Source organism: Bos taurus, chromosome 3 (genome assembly GCF_002263795.3).
Source record: "Bos taurus isolate L1 Dominette 01449 registration number 42190680 breed Hereford chromosome 3, ARS-UCD2.0, whole genome shotgun sequence".
In the NCBI taxonomy this organism is placed as follows: Eukaryota; Metazoa; Chordata; class Mammalia; order Artiodactyla; family Bovidae; genus Bos; species Bos taurus.
The window spans coordinates 20,156,260-20,164,568 of record NC_037330.1 but is presented as its reverse complement, the minus strand read 5'-3'; the positions used below and the strand labels follow the sequence as shown (position 1 = coordinate 20,164,568).

Genomic DNA, 8,309 nt, shown 5'->3' with positions numbered 1-8,309 from the left:
TCAGTCCACCTCCACTTTATAATGTTTGGGGAGAAGATCAAATGAGATGATGAATCTAAAAAGCTCTTGGAGGGAATTCCCTGATGGTGCAGTGGTTAGGACTCTACATTTCCACTGCAGGGAGCATGGGTCTGATCCCTGGTGGGGGAAATGAGATCCTGCAAGCCGCATGATGCTACCAAAAAAGAACAAATAAATAAAAAATTTTAAATGAATTTTTTTATTATCCCCCTTGGAGACCAGAGGCTCTATGCAGAGTGAAGACTTGGGGCCAATGTAGTTCTCTTACCCACTGCGTCCTGGTGTTTTTAGATGAGGCCAGGGCCTGAGGTGAGAGAATGGAAGGTGGTGTTGGGTATAACCGCCTCTCCTCACCCTTCACCACAGCCGCCCTCTCTGCCAGGCTGCCCCTCCTGTGGCACCTGCCCCGCCCTGTGGTGGGAGGGTCGGGAGACAGCTAGACAGAGGCCTGAACCATCTTCTGAGGACTAAGGTGAGGAGAGGACTCAGAAACAGGGGTTTTCTTTCTGATACTGCCCCTGGACTGACTGTCAGGGCTTCAAAGGGAAAGCTCAGGGAGCCAAACCCTAAAATGATCGCTCACACATTCAACAGCATAACTGAACACCTACACGGGAAATAGTGAGGCCCCAGCTGCCCAAGGTGGATGCTCTGCAGGCGAGTCTCAGAGTCCCCTGGGCACTGAGGGGCCCAGCAGAGCCGGGGGACTGGGTGGGCCTGTCCGGGAACAGGGACTGAATGGGGATCAAGTGGGAGCAGTGGCAGAAGCCAGTCTAGGGAAGCTGGGGAGCCAGCCTGCAGTGCTGGACTGAACGTGAGGCCACAGAACAGGAACCAATACGCTTCTCAACCCAGGAAGACCTTAGGGCCCAGAAGCCCCACTGGGGCAGTGGGACAGCCAGCGTCCAGGCTCACCTGGAGGAGGGTGACCCTGGCCCTGGTGCCGCAGCAAGCTGGTTACTCCCTCCTTCAACCTGTGCCTCCCTGGAGCAAGCCTCTGCCCGCCCACCTCTGATGTCAGGTCCTTGGTTTGTACATTCTTTCCTCTTGTCCTGGAAGAAGACGCCCACTGCACTGATTTCTTTCCATCACCCTTGGTCAATCTCGAGTTTGCTTACTCCAGTTTTTTTTCTTTTTTTTTCGGCTGTGCTATGCAACGTGTGGATCTTAGTTTCCTGACCAGGGATCGAACCTGGGCCCTTGGCAGTGAAAGTGTGGAGTCCTAACCACTGAACCACCAAGGAGTTACCCCAGAAATTTTTCCTTCTCAGTGGGTGTTCCCAGTTCACTTGGGCCAGTGGCTCAGGGGACACTTCTAAGTATTTTGCTAAGTTTCTCCTCTTAACATACAGCACGCAAGCAGCAACTGAAATGTTATCATGTGGTCCTCAACGCCAGGCCCTGAAGGGGAAACCAAGAAGAGCAAGGCAAGCCCCCACTCTTGGGAATTTAACAAATCATATTTATAACACATTTATAAATACATATAAATTATCATATAAAATTATAAATCTAAATGATACATCGATTAGATTATAAATTCCCTAAATGATATAAACTGACAGTGTAAGGTCAGCCTGCCTACTGTCTCACCTGCCATGAGTTGGGGTGTGGTGCTGAATGTAGCTGTAGGAGGAAAGGACAGGTCAGAGCAGCACCTGCTTTTGGAAGAGGTGGCATCTGAGTGACCTTGGAGGATGAGTTGGATATGAGGGATGGGAATAAGCAGAGAAGGCATTCCATGGATGCCAGAAGCAAAGTATCACACATTTGTAAGGGTCACCGTCACTGTGATCCATGCAGGAGGTGAGGAGAGCTTAGACAGGGGGTGGCCACGGAATGGATGAGGACACATAACCGTGTGAAGGGCAGGAAGTCTTTGGGCTAGGAGGCCAGACTTCATGACACAATCTGGGAATCTAATTCTGGACTTGCCAAAAATTGCCACAATCTCTTCGCCTGGAAAACGAAGGGACTGGGCAAAATGACCTCTAAAGTCCCATACTATTCTGGAATAAAGGAGAGGAGTAAAGATGTCTCTAGGATTTTGAAGATTAGTCCTAATCAGTTTTGTTTTTTTTTTCCATGTAGGATCTTGATTCCCCAAACAAGGATCAAACCCACCCCCCATGCAGTGGAAGCCCTGAACCTTAAGTTCCAAAGATGTCAGTTTAAAATAAACAGAGTGGACCCATTTCTGACTCTCCCTTCCCACTGGAGTCTCGTCACAACTGCCATAGGCTCACTGGTTCTTAGTCTTGCCAGGCAGCCACCGCTTCCCTCCACTGGGAGAGCGTGACCCTGCTACATCAAAACAAGAGCAAGGAAGAGGAACTGGCCTTTGCTCCTGGAGATTTGTCAGCTTCACCTCCGTGAATTTTGTCCGTCATCAGCACAATCTTGCTAGGAAGCACGTGACTGCCCAAAGCCGGCAGGTGAGGGTGTGAAGTCCCTAAACTGACAGATTAAGTTTCCATCACCCCAAGGGAAGGGGGCCTTAAAGCAGAAATGAGGCTGTTAATAAGAAATGAAGGATGGTTTTTGCATACCCAGGTTGGAGGACTCAAGAGAGTACCTACTTCACAGGCAAACTTCCCAAAGAGTGGTTTAGACCGGCTGGCCTCGCCTGCGGGTGTTCATAAAACCCCTGTGGAGCTTAGGAACGAGATCACCCAGACTGGGGACCAGACATCTGTACTTTAATATCCCTACAGGCAATTGTCAGACACACCTAAGTGTGAGACCCCCTGGCCTAGAGAGCTGCCAGGGCCAGGGCTTTGGGCCAAGGAGCGAGAGGGACAGAGGTGGTCCTGGGAGGTGAGAGGCTTACTCACAGACTGAGCTGTGGCGTGGAAGGTTCCAAGCTCAGAGGAGATGGATGGGGGTGGGCATTTCAGACAAGGAGGCACAGAAGCCCTGGTTGGAGGCTTGGCCTGTTCAGGGTGGTGAAGCCGGAGGGGCTTTGAATGCCAAGAGCTGGACTAGATCCTGAAGCCGCAGTAGCAGGGAAGCTTTGAGCAGAGAAGGGAGACCCTTTACAGCAGCAGGAGCTGATGTGGCCCCTGCTTGTCCGCACAGGGCCCTCAAGGTCTCTGAGATGGGCCTGGGCCTGTGGTCAGAGAGGCAAGTCTGCCCTCCCTCCTGCCTCGACTGTGTTTCCTTCACGGCAAGCCCTGACTCTTCCATATCTGACTTCAAGTCCTTGGTATGTACGAAATTCTTGCCTCTCCTTTGGCTGCCCTGCCTGTCTCTCTGGCCGCAGTTTTGAGTTTTGTACCCTGATTCCTACCCTTTTATGTCTGCCTTTCTTAGGCCTTCAGCACACTCTGTCAAAATTAATTTGACACCAAGCTGGCTTTCTCTAGAAAGTCTGGGAAACTTCTAAGCACGAGAGCAAGATTCATGTGGGAAGAATTACCACAGCCCTTTCCTTAGGGCAGTCCTGAGATTAGAATCCTCTGTCTCCAGTGACAAGCCACTAAAGAAAGAAGCTGTTTATCAAGGCTCAGGTGGGTAGAAATAACTTGCTCAGATTCTGGACGGCAGAGTCCAGCACGTCACCTGATTTCCTGGCTCTGTTCTGTTACTTTGATGGGATGCCCTCTTCAAACCACAAACAGACTCTCATCACCTCAAGAGCCTGCCTCTCTGTACACCTTTGCTCTGCTTGGAGAAGTTCTTCATTTACTTCTGGAATCAGGTGAGGGGTTGGACATTGGGCCCAGTTATTACATGGACCTTTATTCTCTCTGTAGGAGCCTTTTTGGGGCGGGAAGATGGGTTTCTGCCACCTTTCTTACTTGGGACAAAATACACTGTTTCCTGCTCTTAATTCACATCTGCAGTTGATCTTGGAATTGGTCATAGTTCTATGTGTGGCCAGTACATTGAGTGCAATTCCAGACTCCAGAACAAAACAGTTTTTCTGTTTTCTCAAAATGCTTAGAGGCCTCAACCCTCACCGTGCCTCCCCCAAGCACTGCCCTTCTCTCTGTGATACTGGGACGATGTCTTCCCAGTGCATTTTTGCCTTCAGCAGCTGCTGGATCTGTGCCAGCGCACCTCACCTTCTGGTCCAGGAACCGCAAGGCACAAGGAGCCTGCCAAGCTGGGAAGACATCACAGAACTCAGTCCTGGTCGCCCGTTTGCTGCCAGATTTCTTCGTAAGGAAGATAGTTTCTGCCCAGACAGCAACATAATCTTCCCCCAATCCCTGGCACAGAGGCTGGGCCACCGTTGTCAACCTGCTGTGAGAACACATTTAATATATGCTGTGTCACTGGTGAATCCTTGCTGAATCCTGTTGGGCTCTGAGAGAGCACAGAACGCCAGCATCTGTGCATGGGCAAAGGGGCAGGTCTAAGTCTTCACACAGTGCAATTTTGATTCACATCAACTAAAATAAAATTTTAAACATATCATTAATCATAATGCTGGCTGCCTTTTCTATATGACTCTGCAGGTTCATGCTCTTACTATTTATTTATTTATGGCTGCACTGGGTCTTCTTTGCTGCACGCGGGCTTTCTCTAGCTGTGGTGAGCAGGGGTTTACTCTTCATTGTCGTGCTTGGGCTTCTCACTGTGGTGGCTTCTCTATTTGTGGAGCACAGGCTCTGGGGCGAGGGGGCTTCAGTAGCTGCTGCACAGGCTTAGTTGTTCTGAGGTATGCGGAATCTTCCAGGGCCAGGGATCACACCCGTGTCCCCTGCGTTGGCAGGTGGGTTATTTTTGGGGGGAGGGAGATTCTTAACTACTGGACCACCAGGGAAGTCCCCACATGCTGTTATTTTTATTTTGGCTTTTATAATAATCTGTGAACATAAATGGAGTATTGTTGTTACTCCAATTGAGAAGCCAGAAACTTAGCATGCCCAAGGTCACACAGCTACTGAATGGCAAAACTGGGATGGAATCTGCATCAGAGCTGGTTCTTCCGCACTTCCTCTCTTTACGACCCAGGGCTGAATCTTGCTGCAGCAGCAGCCTCAGTGGCAGCACAAAAGGGGACTTCAGGACTGCCTACTGCCCTGAGCCCCCACAGGCCCTAGTAGTTGAGGGGTGTGTGGCTCTTGAGAATGTTCTCTGAGATCCTAAGGACAGGACTAAGTGGAGGCTTGTGTCAGAAGAAGTGTCCTGGCTAATTGTTCCCCATCCCTGGTGATGGGTATCATTTTATTAAATCTATAAATTGGTTAGGTTAAGACTACAACAGGCTTCCCTGGTGGCTCAGAGGTTAAAGCGTCTGCCTGGAATGCAGGAGACCCGGGTTCGATCCCTGGGTTGGGAAGATCCCCTGGAGAAGGAAATGGCAACCCACTCCAGTACTCTTGCCTGGAAAATCCCATGGACGGAGGAGCCTGGTAGGCTACAGTCCATGGGGTCGCAAAGAGTTGGACACGACTGAGCGACTTCACTTCACTTCACTTCACTTCAAGACTATGACAGAGGAAGGATAATATCTGAAGATCTTCCCAATTAGCAAAGAATGAATATTCTCAAACCTGCTACAGGCCTAACCCAGAAACTCTAGCTTATGGCCACGTTTCCCAAACACATATGTAAGAAGATGTACATGAGTTCAACCAGCTTAACACAGTTGTCACAGTACTGATGATTTTGTAAACTTAATGGCTGCCAAGGTTATGTTTGATCAGTTCATTCAATTCCATAAACATTTACTGAACACTTCCTGTGTTTGGAATGCCGATGGACAGACACATGGCTCAGGGTGGTACCAAGGCAACCTCTGTCAGCAGGACCCCAGAACCTGAAGGACTGAACTATGGAAATCAAATTTAAAAGAATCCTAGCTTTGGGAGTTTCTGACCAAACTGAATGTTTTCGGAGCAGTGACTGGTGACCAGAATGTCCTATCCTCATCTTGGACCTCATTTTACCAAGCAGGTCATATCCTGTTTCTTCATGATTCCATCATCCTAGCGCCAGCTCAGCCAAAATGAGTTGACATAGCATCCAGGAAGTGCTGGAATCTGGCCAGAGCTGAGGCAGAGATCACAATTTCTCGTTCAGGGCTCATCCCACAAGCATTTATTGAATGCCTACTATGTGCAAGGCAAGGCGGTGGATGCAGCGGTAAACATGGCCAGGCGGTCCCCACCTCCAGGTTCCTTGTAGTGAGCAGGTCACAACAGTCTGTTCTCATAACTGTTATGGGGAGTGAGCTAACTAGGCCGGTGTCAGAAGAACAGCATTAGTGAAAGAAAACGGCCCAGAACAACGTGACAGGACACAGAACCAACGGCTGGAGCCCAGCCTGGTGTGCAGCGGCTGGGAATAGAGAGGCTCTTCGGAAACAAAGGAGTTGAGCAAACCACGATTCCCAGGGGCAGAAAGGCAAACAGACTAGGCTTTCTGAAAATGGGTGCTATGACCACAAACCAAGCGTTTCACTAATTTCCGGACGCCACCTACACATATTGGTATTGGCATCAGCGCTGTATTGGAGTTGGGACAACATCTCACAGGAAATATGAGTTTCAAATGTTATTCGGCTCAACAAAAATAAAACTTCTTTAATCGACTACCAGAAAAGATTATTAAGCAAATTCAGCTATAGTTCTCAAAAACTTCACTTGTACACAACATAAACAGATAATAGGTTCTCACTGAGAAATTACCAAATTTTCCTTTGTGTCTTTGTTTCTTTTTCTCTTTGGCTGTGCCCCAATGCTTGTAGGATCTAGGCTTATGGGATCTCGGTTCCTCGACCAGGGCCAGGGCTGGAAACTGGGTCCCTGGAATTCCCTGTATGTTTGTTTGCAGCCGTGTTACCGTGGGGCCTGCACGTGTCGTAAGTGCTATATATGTTTTGTTATTTAGTCACTCAGTTGTGTCTGACTCTTCGCGACCCCGTGGACTGTAGCCCACCAGGCCGCTCTGTCAATGGGATTTCCCAGGCAAGATATTGGACTGGATTACCATTTCCTTCTCCAGGGGATCTTCCCAACCCAGGGATCAAACACACATCTCCTGCATTGGCAGGTGGGTTCTTTACCACTGAGTCACAAGAGAAGCCCTCAGATACATGTTAACTATATTATTATTATTAAGTCACTCTGTTATACTCCAAGTCAGACAAATACTTAGCCTATCCCCTCTGTTGTCCATAGTCCTAGAGGTACTTTGGGGTGAACATCTACTTATTGCATAATCTTTTAAGAAATTTCTTTTTATCCTTGAGACAGTGTCCACAAATTTTATCTGGCACTTTGCACACTGCTGAGGCATAGGAAATTCCTTCCCTAATACAATATTTTCAGACCACCAAGTCCTGGGAGGTGACAGCTGTAATAAATCTCGTGAGCTCTTTGGTCAGCAGCCACTTCTTAATGGAAAGGTCTATTTCTGACCCTCAGTTACAAATGTCAAAGGCAGACCTTTCCCTCCTCCCAGGCTCCCTTCCCACTCTGCTGTCTTTGGTCACACCTTCTGGTCCTGCAGCTTGCCCCCTGGTTGATAAGTGAGTGCTGCTGGGATGTGACTTGGGGGCACAGAAAGGTCCTTGGACCCAAAATATCTTCTGCCCTGTGGGCTGGGCATCTCATCATCAGTATTGTTCTCTAAAGTCTGAGCAAAGGGGCTTCCCCTCCAAATCCAGGACTATAAATGTGCCTCTGAATTAGGACTTGTTAACAGCAGTCCCAAAATAAACCACCCATATGGGGAGGGGGCATTAACCCCTTACCTTCCCAAGCTCTAGGAGTAGAAGACCAAGACTGAAGATGTCTTCAGGAAAGCTACAAACCTGAGGCCTGCAGACCAATCTGCAATGATCCACGTGTTTTAGGTTATACTTGTGGTGTCCTAAAGCTGTTTTTTAGTGACTTGCCAATATTTTAAAACCAGGATACTTTATAATGGTTCTTGAGAAATAAAAACTTAAAAATAGATGCTTCAGCAATATTGTCCTGCACCCCACAAAATAACAGGAGTCTCGGGGATTCCCTGACACTTTACCCACCACCCACTGAGCCTGAGTTTAAAGTCAGAAAGCAAAAAAAAAAGTCAGAAAGCAGGCCTGGGCACCTGGGACTCATCTGTTTGTTCTGTTTCATTCCAAATATTTCTATTAACTCTACAAATACAAAAACCAAAACAGAAATACAAAAGATGAAAAAACAGAGATGACACAAAGTGGCCTAAATGGTCCTTGTCTTGAGAGAACTTAGGGATTTATTGAAAAAACAATAAATCATAATGAAATGATAATTTTATCATATAAATTATATAATTTATAAATTAGAACAGAATATAGATGTTAAACT

General features: G+C 47.9%; 1 long non-coding RNA gene and 1 other non-coding gene across 2 annotated transcripts; both read left to right on the top strand.

Moving 5' to 3' along the window:
* The first annotated feature begins 2,073 nt into the window (after nucleotides 1-2,073).
* Nucleotides 2,074-4,453, top strand: LOC107132275 (uncharacterized). The gene is made up of 2 exons (XR_009493861.1): nucleotides 2,074-3,721; nucleotides 4,061-4,453. It is a non-coding gene; the product is annotated as an uncharacterized lncRNA (long non-coding RNA).
* Nucleotides 4,454-5,239: 786 nt separating this feature from the next.
* On the top strand, nucleotides 5,240-5,311 carry TRNAS-GGA (transfer RNA serine (anticodon GGA)). The gene has a single exon. It is a non-coding gene; the product is annotated as a tRNA-Ser (tRNA).
* The last annotated feature ends 2,998 nt before the right edge of the window (nucleotides 5,312-8,309 follow it).